Source organism: Trachypithecus francoisi, unplaced genomic scaffold (genome assembly GCF_009764315.1).
Source record: "Trachypithecus francoisi isolate TF-2019V2 unplaced genomic scaffold, Tfra_2.0 Lachesis_group1, whole genome shotgun sequence".
Taxonomy (NCBI): domain Eukaryota; kingdom Metazoa; phylum Chordata; class Mammalia; order Primates; family Cercopithecidae; genus Trachypithecus; species Trachypithecus francoisi.
The window spans coordinates 69,246,932-69,270,422 of record NW_022681454.1 but is presented as its reverse complement, the minus strand read 5'-3'; the positions used below and the strand labels follow the sequence as shown (position 1 = coordinate 69,270,422).

Below are 23,491 nucleotides of genomic sequence, written 5' to 3'. Positions count from 1 at the left end.
GTGTGTGTGTGTGTGTGTGTGTGTATATATATATATAAAATTTATTTGGATGTAAATGGTATATTTAAATAGGATATGAAGAAACAAGAAAAGTTAAAAACAATTCTTACGTAAATGTGAAAATCTGAAATCAATAACAAAGTTATGATTTAGAGCTGAAATATGACATTTTAACATTCTAATGTACATATTTTATTTGAATTCCACACACCTTTTTTTTTTTTTTTTTTTTTTTTTGAGAAGGAGTCTCGCTCTGTCCCCCAGGCTGGAGTGCAGTGGCACGATCTTGGCTCACTGCAAGCTCTGCCTCCTGCGTTCACGCCATTCTCCTGCCTCAGCCTCCCGAGTAGCTGGGACTACAGGCACCCGCCACAGCACCCGGCTAATTTTTTGTATTTTTAGTAGAGACGGGGATTCACCATGGTCTTGATCTCCTGACCTTGTGATCCGCCCGCCTCGGCGTCCCAAAGTGCTGGGATTACAGGCGTGAGCCACCGCGCCCGGCCTGAATTTCACACAACTTTTTAAACTGAAATTTTTAAGAGCAAAATGACTAATGAAATACAACTTCAATGAAAATTTTTATGTAACATTTAAGAATACAGCTTCTTATGTTTCAATTGGAAATATGATATAGTGGTAGAATATACTTCTATTCTGTATTCTATCCTGTACTGATATTCTTGCAAACGGTACAATATTTTTGGGAGGTAAGAATTCTACCAGTGAACCACCAGTACTTCCTGATGGTACAATAATTTTTAATAAAAGTAGGTTCAAAATTATTTTGCAATTAATTTGCTAAATATATTGACTTTTTGAAAAGTCAAGGAAAGTCTACATCTGAGTTTCATGGCAAGGGTTTCAGTGAACTAAATTGACCCACATAATGAAGTTGAATTCCTGTGTGTGTGTTTTGGATACTTGTTTGTCTTTCAAGGTTTTTATTTTCTTTATTCTTTTTAAGAACCTAGGTCTTCAAAGTAAACAGCAGAAAGAAACTAGGGAATTGGCAGAATGACAATTATAAAGGGACTTTTTATTAATTAAGATGACATATTTAATTCTTTTGTAACATTTTTCTCATTTAGAAGCACTACCATCTTCCCAAATCTTCAGGGATTTGTGACTAAAGGAAATACTTTTGATATGTTTTTATTTGTGTGTGCTCAGGGTGTACGTGTGTGTATGTATATCATTGAAAAAAATATATATATTTACTGTTTATCTGAGTTAACATAATTTCGATATGTGGTGTGATGTGCAGTACTAAAAGATACCAGAGAAACTAAACCATTAAAGAGGAGCAGATATCACTAGATAAAGAGGATTCGGAAAATCACAAGTCATGGTGTGTGATTCTCATATGATTTCCAGAACAATTGATATTTGGGTGTAACTTCCAGGCCATAGGGAAGTAGTATAAAACAAATTCTTACAAATTTCAAAAGACAGAGTACATTTGAATTATATATTGCATTATACTATTTTGAATTTTTTAAAAGGCTGTCTACAATAACACTCAGATACTCTGTTATAATTTTCTTGAGTAAGCAAAGTAAATTGAAAAATAGAGGTGTCACAAACTAATGCTGGCTGGTTAGTTTCAACTCCATGCTCTGGTATTTATCTTCAAAAGAGTTAAGTTGAGTAATATTAATAATTGTTCTAAGAAAATAGTTTTCTGGGATTTTTGCAATTTGGGGCACATTGTGATTGAATTATTACCAGACTGAACAAAATATTCATCCCTGTTTCTGTCTTACCTTTAAATCTGGCATAGTTAACTGCCTAGACTACATTAGCATTTAAGCCTCTTGAAAAATTATCATGGCAAGTTCTAAACAAAATATATCTACTATTATAGGCAAATGGGAGCTGATGTGATAAACTGGAGCAAAAAAATAAATAATAGATGAGAGAACATTTTGTTTAGAAAGATGTGCTAATATGCTTATTTTGCGATCTATATTTGTATACATTTAATTTGGCTGTATCATGATTTCTTAAGCATTTATAAATTAATTTAATCTATTTTAATCTATTAACTGTTAGCTGTAATGTATACACATTTATACATTTCACCTCAAAAGTAGATGGTGATTGGATGCAAATTTAAATTGTGCTTAACATTTAGAAAATCCACTTTAATATCCAAATCTTATATACCTAAACCATTTGCCACTATCAAAAATACACAATTTTATTACCACAAAAACCTCTTATTCTTAAAAAATTCTTTGTTACCCTCTAAACCTCTAAACTGTACTCATGTTAAAAATATATGGGTTTTATTAAGGGAATTTTTTTCTTAATTATTCTAAGAAATTGCCAATTAAAATGTAATTATAGGATGTTTAAAATGAATTGTCTCAAAGGAATATCCAGATGGTCATGAGAAATAAATAGTGATAAATGAAACTTAAAAAGTATAGTTCCTCATCTGTTCTTGATGGAGATGTGACACCAAATTATTTTAATAATGTAATTTTCTAATGTTAATCCAGAAATGTGTTGTGTATACAAATATCTAGTTATAATTTTTTTTATGCATGAAATATGACTTTTTTGTAACAACACAATTTAAAAAAAATTAAATCACAAATTCTCTGGGTGATGAACAAATACATCCCTAAGAATTCTTTCCGGTGGTGGTAACAACAAGTTGTGTCACAATATCCCTATCATACTTGTATAATAATGTAACCTTGAAACATGGCTGTACAGAACAGATGAGATTTGTGTGTGTGCCTCTTTTATAGTCAGGTGATTTAATTCTGCCAAATGGATGTAAGAAAAAGTGATGTGACTAGAAGTTGAGAAGGCTTTCATTTTTATAGAAAACACCCACTTCTCCTGGCTTTTATACAACTCTATAATTCTAAAGCATACATAATTACAGGACCATGATTTGCTACTTTAGAGTGTCTGAAGACTCCAGGCCCATGGCTTTGTATAGTAGAGCAACAAGACACACGGAGCCTAAAATTCTGACACCATGCATCAGAGACTCACAAAGCCCTGGGCAAATTCATTTTGGCTGCTGTTTAGATGAGAGAGGAGTAATCTTTCATCTTGATGAAGCTACTATTATTTGGAGTTAGACATCACTAGCAGCTAATCTAATTTTAACCAGTCAAAGCATAGCCATTTTATTTTTCCACTTTTGTATTGGGATTTCCATCACGATCATGTCACTGTAAATGGAGGGAACAACAAATCCTTGCTCAGGGTTGCTGTGCACTGTCCTCAGCTGCAAGGCCTTTGTTATCCTCTAGTCCCTAAATGTATCAGGAGGTATGTCATCAGCTTCACCATAAAAAAAATGTATAAACTTTTCTCAAGAATCACTTTTCCTCTTCCTACCAAACTAGTGAATACTTATTGTTCTCTAAGGCAGAAAAATAACAATCTTTTTTCATCCAGGCTTTCAAATTTATGGTCTTGCGTACTTTAGGGCTTAGCATTTTCCACCTGAAAATCATTGAGTCATAAGCTTAAAGATTGGGCTTCCAAATGCAAAATGCTTTCTCATATTTTTGCTGTGACGCAAAAGATTTAGATAAAATGACAATAGCACATGAAAAAGTGGAGAGAAGAAAGGAAACCTTTAATTTTCATCACAAAATGTTATTCTACCACACGTATCAAAAATATTCTGTAGATATGTGTGTTTACAGATTTAAGTGTTTGTGTGCCTGTCTCTCTCTAAGCACATTTTATTCTCCCCTTCCCTGAAAATTACTTACAGAGATTTCATTTTTTAAAGATTCTCTGTAATTTTGTGTTAGTCTCAAATAGTTTTAGAGGAATACTAGCAACAATAAAAAACCTTTCATAGCATGTAGATGTTAAATCTGATGAGTACTAGTTTTACTAATTGTAAATTTAGTTGGATATTATGAAATGTACATATTTGCTCCGGTAGAATGTTTTATAGCTTGGCATGTATCACTAGATGGTCAGTTTAGTGTCTATGTACATTACTGTCTTGGGAAAAAAAGCAGCTTTTGAACTTAAGAAAATTTAATTTTAAGTTTTAAATTGCAGATTTGCCAATCATTAAATGTATGCTCCTGGGAAAGCTGTTTAGATTGTTAACATCATATTTTCTTCATGAATATAAGAACAGCACTTGTAATATCAAGTGATTATTGTGTGAATTAGATAAAGGGTTTCATATAAATAGAAATGCCTACATATATTAGGCCCACATTAAATAATATATTTTCCCTCTTCTCTTTTTTTTGTAGTACCAGTATAGAATTATGTGGACAAGTTTGTGTATAATTTGTTCAAATAGGTTCATACTTAATTAACAATTAAAATAAAGTATATCTATTGATGGACTTGGTCTGAATTGCGATGTGCAAGTGTAGCATGCTTCAATATCACCTATCAATTTAAAAATTTATGGAGAACTAAGTGTTTGAAAAGTTAGCAAGTTCAGTCAAAGAAAAATACAGACATCTAATTCAAGGGTATATTTAAGTTAAGGTAGTCTATTTTCCTGAAATAGATTGTGAATATGTAATCCATTTCCATGAGGAAAAATAAAGTGTAGGGAATATTTGGTAAAGTCACATACAGTAGGACTTACTGCAAACAAAACTTGCCAAGTGTATGGTTTGACTGTGTCCCCACACAAATCCCATCTTGAATTGTAATTCCGACAGTCCCCATGTGTCATGGGAGGGATCCAGCAGGAAGTAATTTAATCATGGGGGCAGTTACCCCCATGCTGCTATTCTTGTGATAGTCGGTGAGTTCTAATGAGATCTGATGGTTTATAGGGGGCTTTCCCCCTTTGCTCAGCACTTCTCTTTGCTGTCTCTATAGGAAGAAGGATGTATTTTCTGCCCCTTCCACCATGATTGTACGTTTCCTGAGGCCTACCCAGCCATGCTGAACTTTATTTAGAATAGAAAGAGGTCAATTAAACCTCTTTCTTTTCCTAGTCAAATATTACACCTGTGAACACTGAGAAGGAAAAAAAAATGGAAAGTTTTAAAAAACTATTGTTTCAGCACTATTACAGGAAAAAGTTTAGGAGAGAAGTGACTGGGAAATAAGAACTATCACGTAAGTTTCAATAGGATAGTTGCAAAATATAAACAGCCTTTGAGGTATGTTGTACTAGGTAAAGAAGATACTTAAGAACAAATTGTTGGGAAAAAATTTAGTTGAATGTGAGTTTTTTCCATACTATATCATCACAACGAGTGATTTGATTGCCAAATTAAGAAGTACATTTATTTTAGAATAAAAAGATAAGCCTCAATATTCATCTTCTTCGTTGATTTTTTATGCCTCTCCCCATGGCTAGGAAATATCATGTTGTTCATTTGTTATTTTGTATTTAAGTATCATTATTATAATAATATGAATATTTTAAATAATAGCTTAAGTTTAACACTTGATATAGATAATGCTATATATATACACATTACTTTGCCTTATATACCCCGGGACCATATTTTTAGTGAAAATGCTGAGACAACCAGTTGTGCACAGATTAGTGAGAAAGGGGCTAATCTGGAAATGTAAGGGAGTTGACACTCCAATGGGAAATAGAAGCTTGTGAATTATTGTACCCTTCTTTCACACCTCGGACAATTCTAAAACTCATTCCAGAAGGGGATCCTTCATCAACACAAAACAATAGTGGCCTCAGTACAATTAAACTCCAGTTGCACACAGGGACAGAGTCACTCTGCACTCAGTGATTTAAAAAAATCATCTCAAATTAGCCAGTACAAAGTCAAAGCATATTGTCAAAGCAAAAATACCTCAGTGGGAGTATTTAAAAAGACCCAACCTACTTTAAGCAGAAGGAAGACTCTCCTGGAAATCAAGCCAAGATGTAATCCTAAAGGTATCAAAAAGATATAGACAGGACAGAATATGTAATCTCAGGAGCTCTCCTCAACAAACTCCTGGATAGGGAAAGGCAGAAAACTGAGGACTTTAGATAATTAAGTGGAAGAGCCTGAGAATCTTGAAGATGCAAATTTTCTTTAGTCTTTTGAAAAAGCAGAAACAACTTCTTTACCCTCAATAGAGGAAGAAGAAATCAGCTACCCTTCAAGTGAAAGCCCTGCAAAGTTTCCAGTCAAAGCCAGTATATGCCTCACATTATGTTGGAGTGGATTTTGAATGGGTTAATCCAGGGAGAGAAAACTATAGAACTTGGTAGGGGATAGTTTACTGAAATGAGAGTGTTTACCCATATTTTATACATAACATCTTGAGAAAGATGCTCTGGCCTCTTTTAAAATGCTCCAGCCATAGCTACATGAAGTTTGGAGATAAAAATTGTTATGGTCAATGGGGTACGGATCAGATAGCTCTGGAACACACTTCTAAGGGAGATCACAAAATTTACCACCTAAATATGTTCCTCAAGAGGATCCAGAAGACATCCTTCAATGAAAGAAGAGTAACAAATAAGAATAAACATTATTTTTATGTAAAGAATGCACAGGTGCGGAGCACCAGCAAGTTTGAAAAGCTCAGTGCTGGTTACTTTCGTAAACCAAAGTTAACAGTAGGAGATGTCATCTTGGACATATTCTCCCTAATTTCATTGGAATTAATAAGGATTCAGAAATTTGGGAAACCTTAGGGTTCCAATTAACTGACAAAATAAGAAGGGTGTAATAATCTTAATGGGCAACAAGGCTGGAGTGGCACCTTGGGTGCCTTGACCTACAAGGATCAGTAGTAATGCTAAAAGACCATGGTCTTTCTAGATGCAAGATACTTCTACTAGTTCTCTACTCCTTTATGGAGAATTGAAAAACTGAGAGCTGAGAGAGAATTGAAAAACTGAGACAGGCACCAACTGCTACTATCACATTCCCTAACTAGTTTTCAAATCTAAGTCAAATAAAGAAAATATGTTCTTTGAGTAAACCCCCAAAATGCTATAGTCAATATCTAAGACAGGGATTTTTCCAATACTTTCCTAAAGGGATCTATTGCTATTAACCAAAAGAGTGGAAGCAAATGAATAACTTCACCTTTCAAGGCTACTAGTATTAGGTAGGTTTTGAGGTCAAAATGGCACCAGGAGACCCACAAAATACCATAATGATGTTCCATCTAGATATGAATTTATAGAGTTCAAGAGATACATGGAATTATGGCCCATGTCCATCTCAAGTGGTTACAATGGTCTGTGGACCCACTCTCAGTTTACTTCATTGTCTTATAATGCGTAAATAGAAATGATAGTTAGCTGCTATCACTAAATGGTATATGGTAGGAAGAACCAAATATAACATTCCCACCCCAACACACACACACACTAGGATAGAATATAATATTAATATTGTACCCAAATGTACCTGCAGAGATTAGCACTAGCATCAAAAAGATCATGTGATGGTGCTCTCCATGACATTCACCATTGTGGTTTTCAAAATAAGCAGATGGGTCTTGGGGGATAATGGATAACTACTATGAAATTAATCATTTCCAATGCCAGCCATTATGCAAGGTGTAGTATCATCATGGACCTTATCAAAAGAGTTTATAGGATTTGTTATGTGGCTATACATCATGGAAATGCATTTTTCTCCATATCTGTCATTAAAGACAATCAAAATATTTTATGTATGAAATAGAACAATGCATATTTACTCTATTTTCCCAAAGCTTTTGATTGCACTTTTTTTGGTTAAATTACCGGTCTACAGGATCTTGATATTCTTGATATTTCATGGACATCATGATGGTACACTTTTATTAATCACATTATGCTAAATGAACCACATGAGGAGGAAGTAGCAGGTGCCCTGCTTACCCTAGTAAGACATGTGCATGCTGAAAATGTGAAATGAACCCCACAGAAATTTTGGTTATGCTATACAGATAAACTGTTTAGTAGCCCATTGACTGAGAGCATGGTAGACATAGTCTCTAAAATTAAGAAGGAGTTGTTGCAGTTTCCAAGTCTCCAAGTTAAAAATAGACACAGTATTCAATGGACTCTTTTGCATTCTGCAGATGGAATACACCACTCTCGTAAACTTGGCATTCCTCTGTTAATCAGATGACCTAGAATGTGGTCAGTTCTGAGGGGAGATCAGAATATAGAAAAGCTCTACAACAGCTCCTGGGTGTGATTTCAGTCTAAATTTCCAGCGCCTATGAAGTAATTAGAAGTAACCATAATGAATAATATTGTCACAAGGAGTCTATTCTAGACTACATAAACTTAGTCTTATTTATTGAAAGGGGATCCTTCATCAACACAAAACAACAAATCTGCCTTACAGTGGAAGATACATACAAGTGGTATGAAATTGGAAACATTAGAAGTTTGCCTAATACAATCTCAAGTAAATTGCTAACTGAGGGACAAGGTAATGTGAGACTGAGGCTCTGTCAATCAAGGAGTGGGAAATGCAGAGAACCAATTGCTTATTTGTGGTGATGAATAAGTGGAATAAGTGAGTCTGCAAACCACGGCCAAAAAATAACATTACACCTTTTCACCAGCACTTGTCAGCAGCTCATCGGTGAAGACTGTGTTTCCTATCCCATCAACCTTGTGTTCAAGGCCCGAAGCCCTGAATCTCAAGACAGGAAGAGGCAGTAGTATGCCTATCAAGTGGAATAGTAAATATTTTATTTGATTTGAGGTTTTGACTAACCCTGATCTTTGGTATCGTCTTATGCTAGTGAATCAGACTAAGAAATGATTTACCATAGTAGTAGGGGACACTGATCTCCATAAAGAATAGGAGACTGGTTTGCTGTTACTAAATAGAAAAAGAAACACATAAGTGAAAGACAAGGGATTTCATAAGATGTCTCTTGGTGCTTTCATGTCCAGTAGTAATTATGAATGGCCAATTTTATGAACTCTGACCTTACAAGAGTAAAATGACTCAAGGATCTAATGTTTTGAGAGAAAAATCTAGTCATCTAAACACAAGAAAAGAGAATTTAAAATAAATATGGGAGAAGAGATAGCCTTGTGACAAATTCCTCTAGTGGGGAATATAGCCAGAACTTTTACCTTTCCTGTAAGGATAGTGTTTTTCTTACAAAAGAACAGCATTTCTTACAAAAGAACTGTGTGATTTATTGTATTTAGTGCAAATTGCAGTCTTAGTTTTGTTTGTAGGGGGTGGTTCAGACACCTCTTGACATCCTCTGTTTTATTTGTTTTTTTATTTTTTTGTTTTTTTTGTTTGTTTGTTTTGTTTTGTTTTGTTTTGTTTCTGTAGCCAGAGCTATGGCCACTGGCTGGATACACTTTTAAACTGACAGAACCTTGACTCAATTACAATGTATTGTACATATCTCTCATTTTCTGCCTTGAGTCTTCTCTGTGGCCACCGAATAACTTGCTTGCAAGAAACAATTGAGCTATGCTTATGTACATCCAAACACAGACATTATGGTTATTTGTTATACTGTATAAACTGACTGTTAAACACATCCAACATAAATGGGTCAGGGTAAAATTCTTCTCTCATAGTGAAAATTATGAGACAAAAGTTGTGGAAATATTTCTCTAATGCATGATGATGAATAATTTAAGAATAACCATTTCTATCAAATTGTATTCTTTAAAACTCTTGTTCACCATATTATCAGGAATTGTGATAAAAACAAAATGTATTTTATTAACATTTTATCCTGAGTATTTAGTACTAAGCTGAAGACATTTTTGTAAGATGAAATTCCTACATTTAAATTTGATAATATTTTGTTTATAAGTCTTCTCTTTAAGTAAATTATCCTTTATTTTTATATAAGTTATAATCGTAGAATATATTACTACTTCCTAAAAATTTAAATGTTTGTAAAGAAGTGCATTAAAACAGTATTCATTAATACATTCACTTTAGTATATATAAACGACATGGATGTATGTTCCACAATAAAAATTACAGTGAAGCCATATATGATTTGACAGTATGAGAATCAAATGCATAGAAGCAAGAAGCCTTTTGTGCTTCAGTGCAGATATTAAAAGTAGTGCAATAAAAGATTATGAGACGTTTTTAGCTGCCCGAGTGAACAGATTTGAACTTCTGAGAGGTGCCCTTGGGTGGAGTTATAGATTTCTATGCTTCATTATGAGCTGTAGATTTTGACCTGTGGAGAACTGTATTAATTGTCTGTCTAGGGTCGTTTAAACCAATGATATAATAGTGTTTGAGGCCGTTACTCTAACATACCATGCCATTTTAAAGACAGTAGATGAGGCAATTAGCCATAAACAGAGAGTGCAGTATTACCAACTGTGGGTGGATCAATAAGTGCTAGTCTAAGCACACATTAGCCAATGATGCACTATAAACACTTTGGAAGGCAGAGCATGATGAGTTCATATTGCCAAAATATGAATTAATTTTACCTTAAACTTTACTTGGTATTTAATATATTTTATTTTTCTATTTATTCAAATATTGAATGAGTGATACTAATTAATTGTAATTGTGTTTTTAGAGCAAAAATTTTAGACAATATTTGTGGTATATATTGGGACAGAAAAAAGCAGACTATTTTAAAGATGGTTAATGCAAAGTTAAAGTTACTCTTGGCACCAGTAGCCTGATTTTAAATGATGTTTCCAATATCTTTCACAGTGAGTTAAAAATCAGTAATTATTGTAAATTGATGCTTGGTATATACATAGTTTGCACTGGAGTCATTCAACTAAGATTCCTTGATTTTAAATGCAGTGATCTCATGGTCTTTTATGAGGCATAAAAGTATAAAAAATACAGTTCTCAGTCTCTTTTTGAGTAAATAATTCACTATTTCTTTTTATTCTTGCTTATATCCTGAAGTTCTGCCTAGTAGTGGAAGGTGGCAGAATGCTGTGGGTCATAAGAGTTGAGAGTTATTTATAGGAATGAAGGAGAATAAATCTTGAAATACAGAGTAAGAATTTTGATGTTAGATGGCATCAACATTGACAAATGTATCTTATATGCATCTTTATATTTAACTTATAAAAGCATAGTATTAATGGATTTTCCTCCATAATTTAAATAGGCTGGATAAACATCCTATGCAATTCTCTACATTGCCACACTTCTATTAGTACTATGTGTATTTAAAACATGTACACACACATAGATGATCTCAATAGGATATTTGCTATTGGCTATGAATAATTGGTCTTCAAAGATTTAGTTCCAAATTCCAAATAAATGTCTGGCTTTCAAAGATCTAGCTATACATTTCAACCACTCACTTATAGTATATTCTCATATAGAGATTTTAAGATGAAAACTGCATTATAAAATTTCTGCCCATTATAATATTTCTGCTAAACAATTCAAAAAATTCTAGTATGATAAATCTGAAAGAAAGAAAATGCCATGTGGTTGTAGATGCAATAGTGATTTTATAACTGCGTATGTGTGTTTGTGCATACCTCTCTGTATTATATAGGTATAAATATGCGTATAGATAGCTTGTATTATATTTAATATAAAGAAGTGATTATATTAACAACCTAAATGTCCAAAATATTGAATGAGAAATAAAACAAGACAAAATTAAAACAAGTTCCTTTACATATCCCAACACTAGATTTACTCTACTGATAACTATCTGTGCCATTGTGGAAAGTCAATTTCCCCACAAACTTTGTGGAAATAACTACACCAATTTTCCCTCATTTTGGTGACTGTCTCACTGTGGCTTTCACTCCATTTAATAATGCAACACAATACTGATTTCTGTTCCTCTTACTGACTCTTATGTCATATCTAGTTTTCCAGGTAACATTTCAGACTACCTATTTTTTTTTTGCTTCTTGGATTGCCATTCTGCTTCTCATATTTGAACACTGACAGCATGAAGATTTACTCCACTTCTAATAAAGCTGGCTTGACTAATGGTTAAAGGACAACATAGAAGAAGCACTAGTTGTTTTATCCAGTAATCAATGTCTGTATTAAATCTTAGATGGTAAAGTGACAATTTTACCAACTTAACTTTGCAGTTAGCCAATAAGTGACAGTTTTATTTTGTGGTGATAGAAGCACATGGAGTGTTCAGGTAGTTTCTTAAATTTGATGCTTGATTAGACATGATTACTATGTCTCTTATAAAAGTAATATGAATATGTAATATGTGTATATAATGTACATGTGCACATTATACAACTAATGTGTGTATGTCTATATATGTGTGTATGTGTGTGTGTGGTAAGACTAAAGGTAATTCACATTCTAAAGTTAAAGTTAGTGAGTTTGATTCTTTGATTCAAAGCAGATTTTCTGTCTCTCTTTACTCAATTCTGATTTCAGGGTCTATTTAAGTTTTGTGTGATAGACTTCTGTATTTGACATAAACGTTTAAGCTTTTTCACTGTAGATTTTCCAGTTCCTTGCATGTAATCTTTATAGGATATTTGTTATGGGCTACAAATGCTTGGCTTTCAAAGATCTAGCTATAAGTTCCAGCTAAATAAAAGTGAATTTATTGAGATTCAGAAGAGGAAAGCAAGGCCTATAGTGCTTGTCCTAAACATCACCTAGAAAACTAACAGACAAAAATAAACTGTATTTACATGTTACAGGTAATATAAAACATTTTTTGCTGTTACATGAAACAATATTTGCCTAAATTCTTAACAAAACATTATATTGAGTTTGTTTCAATCACTTTATTCTGTAACCATGTTACAGTTTTTTTGTTGAAAAAACTTTTGTGTAATCCTTGTTATTCCACTTAATTTTCCTAGTCCAAACCAAATAGTACTTTCTCGCATATTTTAAAAGTTTAGCCATTATGAGACTATCCATTGGAAAAAGCAAATATAACAAAAAGGATTATAATAATTTAATATACTTAACCTTACAAATATTGTATATTATTTCTTAAAAAGTCTGAGCTTGTACATATGCATTTCTTTCCTGAATTTGATATTAGACTTCTATCACATTTATAAAGAATTATGGGATGTCTGTTGATGATATAAGCAAGATCACTGCATCTGAAAACTTTTAATACACACACACACACACACACACACACACTCACGCTACTTGAAATCATGTGGGTATGCAGGTTAACCTAACTTACAGATAAATACTTCTTAATATTATGTTATTTTTCTATATAAAACATGTTTATTAGGTATTTCACCTCAATAAAAAGCATTTATGCAACATCTTTTAAAATATATTGAACAGATCAATGCTCTGAATGTACCAAATAATTTTTTTCAAAATAAATGTTAGGTGGAAACTCAGTGGCATTTTCTTTTGTACAGAAGATTAAATCATAGATATTACATTGACATGACATTTTACATCCTGACCTGCAATGCTTTACTATTTATATAAGTTAAATTCAGTGAAAGTGATTTCTTTTTGTAGCTTCTTCATGAATCATAATGCAATTGAATGTCCTTGGATGCAATATTAGATTGATTATCCAGAACTGGTTAGAATCATTCAGGTAGGGAAGACCTTTAGAGTTCCAGATTCCTAGGAAATTTCTAATTAAAAATTGTGGTTCTTTTATTTAAAGTGCATTTCAAAATGTTGGCCTAGAATGAAGGTACACAAACCTTTAAATTACCAATCTTCCTTTATTTTATGATTAGAATTTCTAGAATCTCAAAGCTCAGATGCTTTCTTATGTGTAGATTCCATTTAAAACAACTCTGAAATGTCCTCCTATTATCCAGCGAATCAATATTGTAAGTAAATACGAATATATCTTATGAAAGATTAATGTTGAGCATTTAAATTCAAAAATTGAAAAATATTTGAGAAATAGACCAATGACTCTGTTAACAAGCTTTGAGAAAACAGTTCCATCCTTATATTTATAATAGGAGAATCAAATGATATCCCTATGGAAAGGGGCTTTGGCAGGATCTAATAAACATGTATGCATTTATATAGTTTTGATACACACACACTCATATATATGTATATCACATTTATATCGACTAATTTATTCCACTTAAAGGAGTATTAATAATATCACAATATTGGTTGTGACATCTTAATAAGATGGTTTTCTTATCATTATCTTAATAAAATAATAAAAATAAGAACGTTTTCATTTTAATATATAGTTGTGTGTGTAAGAGCAGACTTACATGTATACACATACTTACATTTGCAAAAGTAAATTGCAACGGGAATAGAGGCAGCAATGAACTAGCTTGGAGAAAATATGGAGGGGAGTAAAATTCTCTGGAAATATGTTTTTCAATATTTTATATTTTGAATAAGTAAAAGTTTATGTATAAAAACAATATAATCAAAGCAAGTAGAAAAAAAAATCTGTTAAATTGAACACAAAAAACACAAAATAACTCACCTATACAACACATCAAAATAATAAAAAATATTAAATGCTACTCATAGCTTTTGTTACCAGTAATATTGATAATGCAATTTAAAGCTGTTTTGTAAAATATTGTATGAAAATACATATGAGTAAATATATTGATATTTTGAGAAGTATGACTCTCACGGTAAGAGATATAATGATTGAATAAAACAGGCCAGGAAAAATTGTAGTATTAAATTTGAAGCACAAATAATAGTATAAAGTGTTATGTATGTGTGCATGTGATTATGTTACTTAATAGGAAGAGCATATATAGCTAACCTCATTCTAATTACAAACTGCTCACTGAGTAATCAGAACGTATATGTAAATTACCCTTGTTCATGCCCACTAATGGGATGCAAGTCTTCTTTGAAGAAAAATAATTTCTTTTCAAGTTCTGATAGAGGGGAAGTACCAGGTGGGAAACACTGTTTTTAGAAGTATCTTGGGACTACTAGCGTCATTCAAAATGACACAACTATTATGAATAAATGGGACTTCAGTGGTCAAATTTGACCTGTAATCAAAAAAATGGTGATCATAATTGACTATACAACAATGAATTTTTAAAAAATTCTTTTTGAAATTAGAAAAGTGAAAAGAGAAGTAATAACAATCCTTCTTTACAGGATAACACTAAGTAATTAGTAAGACAATAATAATGTAATTGCAAAATCACTGTTTGAAACCTTCCCTGCAATAAATGGTTCATGTGAGGAATATCAATGTGTGCTAAAATTATTGAATGATGCTTTTTGGGAATTAGAATATTAATGGTGTCAAAAATTATCTCTGAAAATATAAATTACCTAATCACAAAAGGAGAAATGTGCTTGTATATTGGAAAGATCTGGCAGTTACCATCTTGATCAGCTGTTCAAATTTATTTTCCTTAATATCAATATAGCAATCATGATGTTCCTCCAAATGAAAAGTATTCATAATCAATTAGAAATGAATGCAATAATTTATGAGACATATATTCTGTCTCTTAGAAGAATGCATGGGTATGTTTCCTATTGTACAAGATACATTTACTGTATTCAATGAAAGCATTGGTTGTTTTATTATTGTTCAGAGATTTAAGCATAGGTGAAAAAACATGTAAGAACTCTGCATTGGCCAGAAAATTGCATAGCATCACTGCTATACAGTTGCATGTATTATAGGTGGGAAACTGGAAACTCGCTCAGAATACATTTCTCCACGTGGTTTGCATTAAGAACTATTCCAAGATCTCTCAATGACATTGAAAGAAAACAAAGTGAAGAAGAAACCTTATTCCGTGAATGAAGTTACAGGTGAATTTGAGCAGAGTCAAGATTTTTGGATTTTTGGTGTTTTCAATCAACAGCACTGGCACAGCAGACTGCTAAATTGGTAACAATGCACAATTCAATTGCTGAGATTTACTGAAGCTTCCAAGAAAGTTGCTGAAAAATCTCTGTGGTGGCAGCTTCTGATAAGATTGCTGAAATTCACTGTGACTTCCAGGTGATCTCCTGTGAATCACCAATTTCTGACATCTTTCTGTGATTTAAGCTCCCCTTGACTTACCAACAGTTTTATTATCTCTAATTTCCTATGATAAACCTTATTCTAGGGTAGATCTAGAACAGACATATTTTGCTCTTCTGACCATATTCTCACTCATTAAATGACTTGTCTATATTATATTTTAAGGGATTAATTTTTAGATAAATTTAGTTTATCAGTTTTGAAATATGTGTGAAGGAAACACAAGTTAAATCATGACATGCTATTACAATTTATGTCTGACATAGGTTGGGAAGTATCCTGAGGCAAGAAACTCTCATATATTGATAGTTGGAACTGAAAAAAATAAAATGAAAACTTATAGGCATTAATTAGGAAATAAGATTAGATGCGTAATACTTACCTGGCAGGGGAGATACCATGATCACGAAGGTGGTTTTCCCAGGGCGAGGCTTATCCATTGCACTCCGGATGTGCTGACCCCTGGGATTTCCCCAAATGTGGGAAACTCGACTGTATACTTTGTGGTAGTGGGGGACTGCATTCGTGCTTTCCCCTGAGAGAAAAAAAAAGAAAAAAAAAAAAAAAAAGAATAGACGCGTAATTCTGACCCACCAATTTTACTCCTGCTTAAGCACCCTAAAGAAATGCTTATACCTGTTCACATCTGACATGTGCAAAAATGCTCATAGTAGCAGTTTTCATTGTTTTTAAAAGACTATATGCAATCCAAGTATCTATCAGCCAAAGAGGATGGACAAATAATTGTGGCATATTAATATGCAAACCACACAATAATTTAAATCAACTATAGATATGGCAGCAAAAAGGGTGAAACATGAAAACTCAATAGTCAGCAAAGACACAACACACAAAGAAACACTGAGATAATACATTGATTTATATCATAAAAAAAGATGCTCTATTTTTTTATAGAGCTGTATAAGAGCAATGCCCATAAAGAAAAAAATGATAATCACAAGGCTAAAAATATGGTTGCTTCACAGATAAAGGATTCTGATTAGTGAAGATAAACATGGAACTTTGGGTGTTACGTATACATATTATTTGGCACCTGTATGATTCCATTGGCTTGTGATTTACAATATTTTTTCTTTAAGTGTTTCTCTGTGTTTGTGTGTGTCTGTCAGCCTTTTTTCCATATAAAATATCACAGTTTTTTAAAGTTTCCCATAAAAAAACAAAACAAAAACAAAGAAATGGACAAAACACAACAAACAACAACAAATCAACACACAAAAAAGGCAGAGCAGGAGTGATCAAGATTAGCAAGATTACTCAGCCAACTGCAGATTACTTTCTGCGATGTCAAAGCCATTATAAATATTTCACTGATTATTTTTCTACTGATTATACAAATACTGTATTTATTCTTATAATAAGAGAATAAAGAAATGCACTAATATTATGACTGAATCAAATATGCCCAGAAAAAAATACACGTTACTCATATTGGAAATTATAATCTTTAAAGCCACGCATATGCTTGTGACTTTTCCCATTTTAACATATTTATATAGGAGGATATAAAACTAGCCATGAATCTCAATTTGCTGAGAAATTCTGCATCTCCAACATTTATTATTCCAGGCTTGCTAGGTTACATGTAAACAGGTGATCATAGGTTTTGGTTGTGGAGAAAAATACATTTTCTTAACCATAGCATCTATCACCCTCATATTAGGCAAACATGACCTTACACCACAGTCATTAAAAGTGTACTTATTGTGTGAGTTGTTTTATTATAAAACATCTCTTGCCTGTAGCGAGGATAATGTTTTAATTAGAGTTACTATCTTTCCCTCTAATGGTTAATCTTTCTCATTCTCTTCATAATTGTAGTTGGAATATTGGCTAATAAAAGTCTCTACCAGACTTCTTCAAAAAGCCAATATAAAGCAAAGGAACATACCATTTTCATATCTAAACTCTTTTTTGTAATGGAGCTGAAATTGTTTTAACTATTGAGCTCAATATTCAATACTTTGATCTTTTTTAAAAAAGCTTAAATTTATTTATTTTTGTATTACAAAAATTAACCACACAAACAGTCTGTAATGCTTTAAAGCATATCCTAAATACCATTGATTTAATCTGGCTCTAAATAAAATCAGAAGCCATTCAAGGTTTTTGAAGTGAGTAGTGATAAAATTTAACCTATAATGTAATGTGTTTTAACTGGACACATAAAATTCATATATACTATATCTATCTTAACTCAACCAAAACTTACATTATAATGTGAAGAAAATTTCTTTCATATTTTAACCTTGTGACTGAGCCAGAATTTATTCATTTTGAATTCCTTCTTAATATTGAAGATCACATTGATTTTCTTCTAATTAGGTAACATTTTACCAACTCATAGGATTTGAGCATGTAATAATTTACCGAGTGTTTCCCAAAGGACAGAAAGTACTTTTTGTTTCAAAATCTCTTACCAATTGAGAAACAAATTTTTGAATTCTGGATGTACTGATTCATTGTGACTTGTTATATTCTACAGAAACACTGCCCTTGGATGATTAAAGACAATAAAATAATTTTTTTCATAAATATATTTGACAATTGCAGGTATATTTGTTTGAGAAAGTTGCATTACCTAAAGGGCAATTATTTTTGTTGTTTAAAAACATGTTAAAAAATGATCTACTTTAGAAGGTTGTACAATGAATGGATTCATTTATAAAATGTTTATTTTTCTAATAAGAAATTATTAGTATCAAATGATTGCAACTGGATCTAAACAAATGCTTTTCCTTCTATTTATTAAAGAAATGAAAAATTTGAGCACTTGTGTCAAAACTGAAATACAGGAAAGGAAACCACATAACAACTATATGTTTGAGAATATTTGATGACATATTACAGGTGAAATAAGATTGATATGGCATACAACTTATGTTTGTTGAGTAATATGGTTTTCAGCAATTTTCCTTCATATCTTCAAAGGTAGAAAAGTGTTATGTTTTTTAAACTGTTAAACAACATGGAAAATTAGAAAGCTTCTTAGTTCAGTTTAGGTATTACAGTTGGTATATAAAATGCACTGCAAATCAATACTGAAGACCATTCTCATTTTCCAATATAACTGCAAAATTATCAACTAAAATATTAGGACATTAAGCTAGCAGTTTTGAGTATTTGCAACAAAAAAAGCTTGCCAATCCTTCATCTAGACAAACCAAAAAAAAAAAAAATTAAAAATTGAAATGTGTCACTTTCCATTGCATAGATACTCTCATCATGGTCCATTGATTGGATATCATTGAACAGAGTTAGAAAGAAATACACATGTGATTCTATAGTATTTCTACTATACAAATGCAATAGGCATATATAACCTCAAAGTCATGTACAATAATTAAATTTAGTGAAATAATGATGAAGAAGTGGTAACTTTTGAGTATTTGTTATCTTTCTTTTAATATAATCTACTTAATTGTAACATATAATTTCAGATGCAAAAACTCTCTATTTAACAACCAGTGTAAAAAAATTCCTGAATATTTAATAGTAGGCTCCTGTGAGCTCATACAAGTTAGCTCTGGCATATCACTGCATTCATTCATTTATTTATACATACATCTTTTTTATATATCTATGTATGTAATTATCCAAACAAACATGAAGCAGTTTGTGGAAGCCCTTCATTATACCAATATATCCATTTTGCCTTCTGTAGAGAACATAAAATTCAGCTTTGATTATGTTTAGGAGCAAAGATTTCTTCCATGCTATAGATTTTTTAAAAATCGAGTCAGAAAATTTCTTTAAAACTCACTGTCCATAAGGAGGTATTGTTTTATCATATATTTAAGGAAAAATATTTAATGGGGGTTTACACTGTAGTTTTCAGTATCTCTTTTACATCCAACTACCCACACAAAATAGTAATAAAATAAAAAGATACAAAAATGCATATGCCTCTAGAGAAGAAAACAAGATCCTCTTATGTATGAGATAACCACAAGGAAAAAGTAAGGCTTGTATAAAATTTTATGAAGATGATACAAATGTAAACGTTTCTAATTCGGCATAAAATATTAATTGGTTGAGATTCTAGAAACAGGCTTTATTTCATATTGTTTCAGAAAATTAGTTTTTTATTGGATATCATTTTTATTTTAAAGATGAAGAATCTGCAGCACAGAGAACCTTTGGCATTTCAAAGTCAAAAGAAGTGCCGCTGGTAGACAAAATGAAAGAGGATATAAGTTTAAGCTTGAAACCACAGTGCTTTCCGACTTCTTTCACTATTACAGTGAAGGAATTCAAGGACCTGGTGAAGGAGATAGAGTATTATACTCACTCCCATTTTAAGAAGGTAGAATTAAAGCTCAAGTGGCTGTGACTTAGTAGCAGGTTCTGGGGCAAAGGCAGTTATGCAAATATGACTCCCATAAGACCTTCAGATTCAATGCTGTCTCTGACTTTTCTTTCTTTTCTTTCTTTCTTTTTCCAAACTTTATTTTAGGTTCAGGAATACATTGCATGTGGTTATATAGGTAAAATTCTGTGATGGGAGTTTGTTATACAGATTATTTTGCCACCCAGGTACTAAGCCTAGTAACAAATTATTTTTTCTTTTCCTCTCTTTCCTCCCAACGTCCACTATCAAGAAGGCAAGAGCGTCTGTTGTTCCCAATTTCTCATGTGTTCTCATCCTTTATCTTTCACTTTTAAATGAGTACAGGTGGTATTTTGTTTTCTGTTTCTGTGTTAGTTTGTTAAGGATTGATGGTCTCCAATTTTTGCTGTTGTTGTCATTGTTTTTGAGACAGGGTTTTACTCTTTGTCACTCAGGCTGGAGTGCAGTGTTGGGATCTTGGCTCACTGCAATTTCTGCCTCCCGTGTTCAAGTGATTCTCTCGTCTCAGCCTCCCAAGTAGCTGGGATTACAGGTGCTTGCTACCATGCCCAGGGGATTTTTGTGTTTTTAGTAGAGATGGGGTTTCACCATGTTGGCCAGGCTGGTCTCGAACTGCTGACCTCAGGTGATCCACCGGCCATGGCCTCCCAAAGTGTTGGGATTATAGGTGTGAGCCACCATGCTCGGCCAGTCTCCAGTTTTATACATGTTCCTGCAGAGGACATAGCCTTTTACTCTTTTATGGCTGCATAGTATTCCATAGTGTATATGTACTTTTTTTATTTATCCAGTCTATCATTGGTGGACATTTAGGTTGATTTCATATCTGAGATATTGCGAACAATGCTGCAATGAATACGCATGTGAACGTGTCTTTATCATAAGATTATTTAAATTCTTTGGCTATTTACCCAGTAGTGGGACTGCTGGGTCAAATGGTAGTTCTGTTTTTAGATCTTTGAGGAATTGCCATAATGCTTTCCCCAATGGTTGAGCTAGTTTACACTCCTACCAGCAATGTATGAGTGTTCCCTTTTCTCCATAACCTTACCAGCATATGTTATTTGTTGACTTTTTCATAATAGTCATTCTGACTGGTGTGAGATATCGCATTGTGGTTCTGATTTTTAATTCTCTAATACAGTGATACCAAACTTTTCATATGTTTTTTGGTTGCACATATGTCTTCTTTTGAGAAGAGTCTGCTCATGTCCTTTGCTCACTTTTTAATGAAGTTGTTTGTTTCTTTCTTATAAACATGTTTAAATTCATTACATATGCTGGATATTAGATCTTTGTCATATGCATAGTTTGCAAATATGTTCTCCCAATATGTAGGTTGTGTTTATTCTGTTTACAGTTTATTTTGCTGTGCAGAAACTATTATGTTTAATTATAGTTTTGAGTTTTACATTTAAGTCTGTAATCGATCTTGAGTTGATTTTTGTGTACGGTGTAAGAAAGGGGTCCAGATTTAGTCTTTTGCATATGGCTTGCCAGTTGTCTCAGCACTGTGTATTTAGTAGGGAGTGTTTTCCCCATTGGTTGTTTTTGTCAAGTTTGTCAATGATCATATGGTTGTATATGAGAAGTCTTATTTCTGGGCTCTCTATTCTGTTCCATTGGTCTATGTATCTACGTATGTTTTTGTACCAGTACCACGCTGTTTTGGTTACTGTAGCCTTGTGTTATAGTTTGAAGTCAGGTAGAATGATGCCTGAACTTTGTTGTTTTTGCTTAGAATTGCCTTGGCTATTCAGCCTCTATTTTTGATTATACGTTAATTACAAGAGGTTTTTTATAGGTCCGTGAAGAATGTATTTAGTAGTTTGATGGGCACAGCATTGAATCTATAAATCATTTTTGGAAATATGGTCATTTTAATAATATGGAGTGTTTTTATCCATTTGTTTGTATCTTCTCTGAGTTATTTCAGCAGTGTTTTGTAACTCTTATTGTAGAGATCATTCACCTCCCTGGATACCTCTATTTCTATTTATTTTATTATTTTTGACAATTGTGATTGGGATTGGATTCCTGATTTGGATCTCAGCTTCACTGTTGTTGGTATATAAAAATGCTAGTAACTTTTGTACATTAATTTTATATCCTAACACTTTGCTGAGGTTGTTTATCAGCTGAAGGAGCTTATGGGCTGAGACTATGGGGTTTTCTAGATATAGGATCGTGTCATCTTCAAACAGGGATAGTTTGACTTCCTCTCTTCCTATTTGAATACCCTTTATTTCCTTCTCTTGACTGATATTTCTAGTCAGGATTTCCAATACTATGTTGAATAAGAGTGGTGAGAGAGGGCATCCTTGCCTTGTGCTGGTTTTCAAGGGTAATGTTTTTGCCCATTCAGTATGATGTTGGCTGCAGGTTTGTTATAGATGGCTCTTACTATTTTGAAATATGTTCCTTCAATGCCTAGTATATTGAGAGTTTTTAACATAAATCAATTTTGAATTTTATCTAAAGCCTTTTCTGCATCAATTGAGATAATCGTGTATGTTTTGTCTTTAATCCTGTTTATGTGATTAATCACATTTGTTGATTTCCATATGTTGAACCAACCTTGCATACCAGGGGAAAAGTCTACTGGTTCATGACAGATTAGCTTTCTGATATACTGCTGCATTCGATTTGCCAGTATTTTGTTAAGGATTTTTACATCCATGTTCATTAAGGTCATTGGCTTGAAGTTTTGTTGTTGTTGTTGTTGTGGTTGTATCACTGTCATGTTTTTGTATCAGGATGATGCTGGCTTCATAGAATGAGTTGAGGAAGGATTCCCCTTCCTCAATTTTTTGGAATAGGTTTAGTAGGAATGATACTAGCTCTTCTTTGTACTTACGGTATAGTTTGGCTATGAATCCATCTGGTCCTGTGCTTTATTTGGTTGGTAGGCTATTTATTACTAGTTCAATTTTGGAGCTCTTTAATGGATAAGCAAATTAATTTCTTCCTGGTTCAGTGTTAGGAAGATATATGTGTCCAGAAATTGATCCATCTATTTCAGGTTTTCTGGTTTGTGTTCATAGAGGTGTTTGCAGTAGTCTCTGGTGGTTATTTTTATTTCTGTGGAGTCAAAAATAATTTCTTGCTTTCTTCTTATCGTGTTTACTTGGATTTTCTCTCTTTTCTCCTTTATTAATCTAGCTAGTGGCCTATTTTATTTTATTTTATTTTTCAAAAAACAACTTGAATTTGTTGATATTTTGAATGGTTTCTTGGATCTCTATCTCCATCAGGTTAGCTCTAATT

General features: G+C 32.7%; 1 long non-coding RNA gene and 1 other non-coding gene across 2 annotated transcripts; one reads left to right on the top strand and one right to left on the bottom strand.

Moving 5' to 3' along the window:
- Positions 1–322: 322 nt before the first annotated feature.
- On the bottom strand, positions 323–16,382 carry LOC117086380. The gene is made up of 4 exons (XR_004438312.1): positions 16,235–16,382; positions 9,281–9,285; positions 6,858–6,866; positions 323–333 (listed from the first exon to the last, which is right to left on the bottom strand). It is a non-coding gene; the product is annotated as an uncharacterized LOC117086380 (long non-coding RNA).
- Positions 16,227–16,390, top strand: LOC117086477. Its single transcript, XR_004438383.1, has one exon. It is a non-coding gene; the product is annotated as a U1 spliceosomal RNA (small nuclear RNA).
- Positions 16,391–23,491: the final 7,101 nt, after the last annotated feature.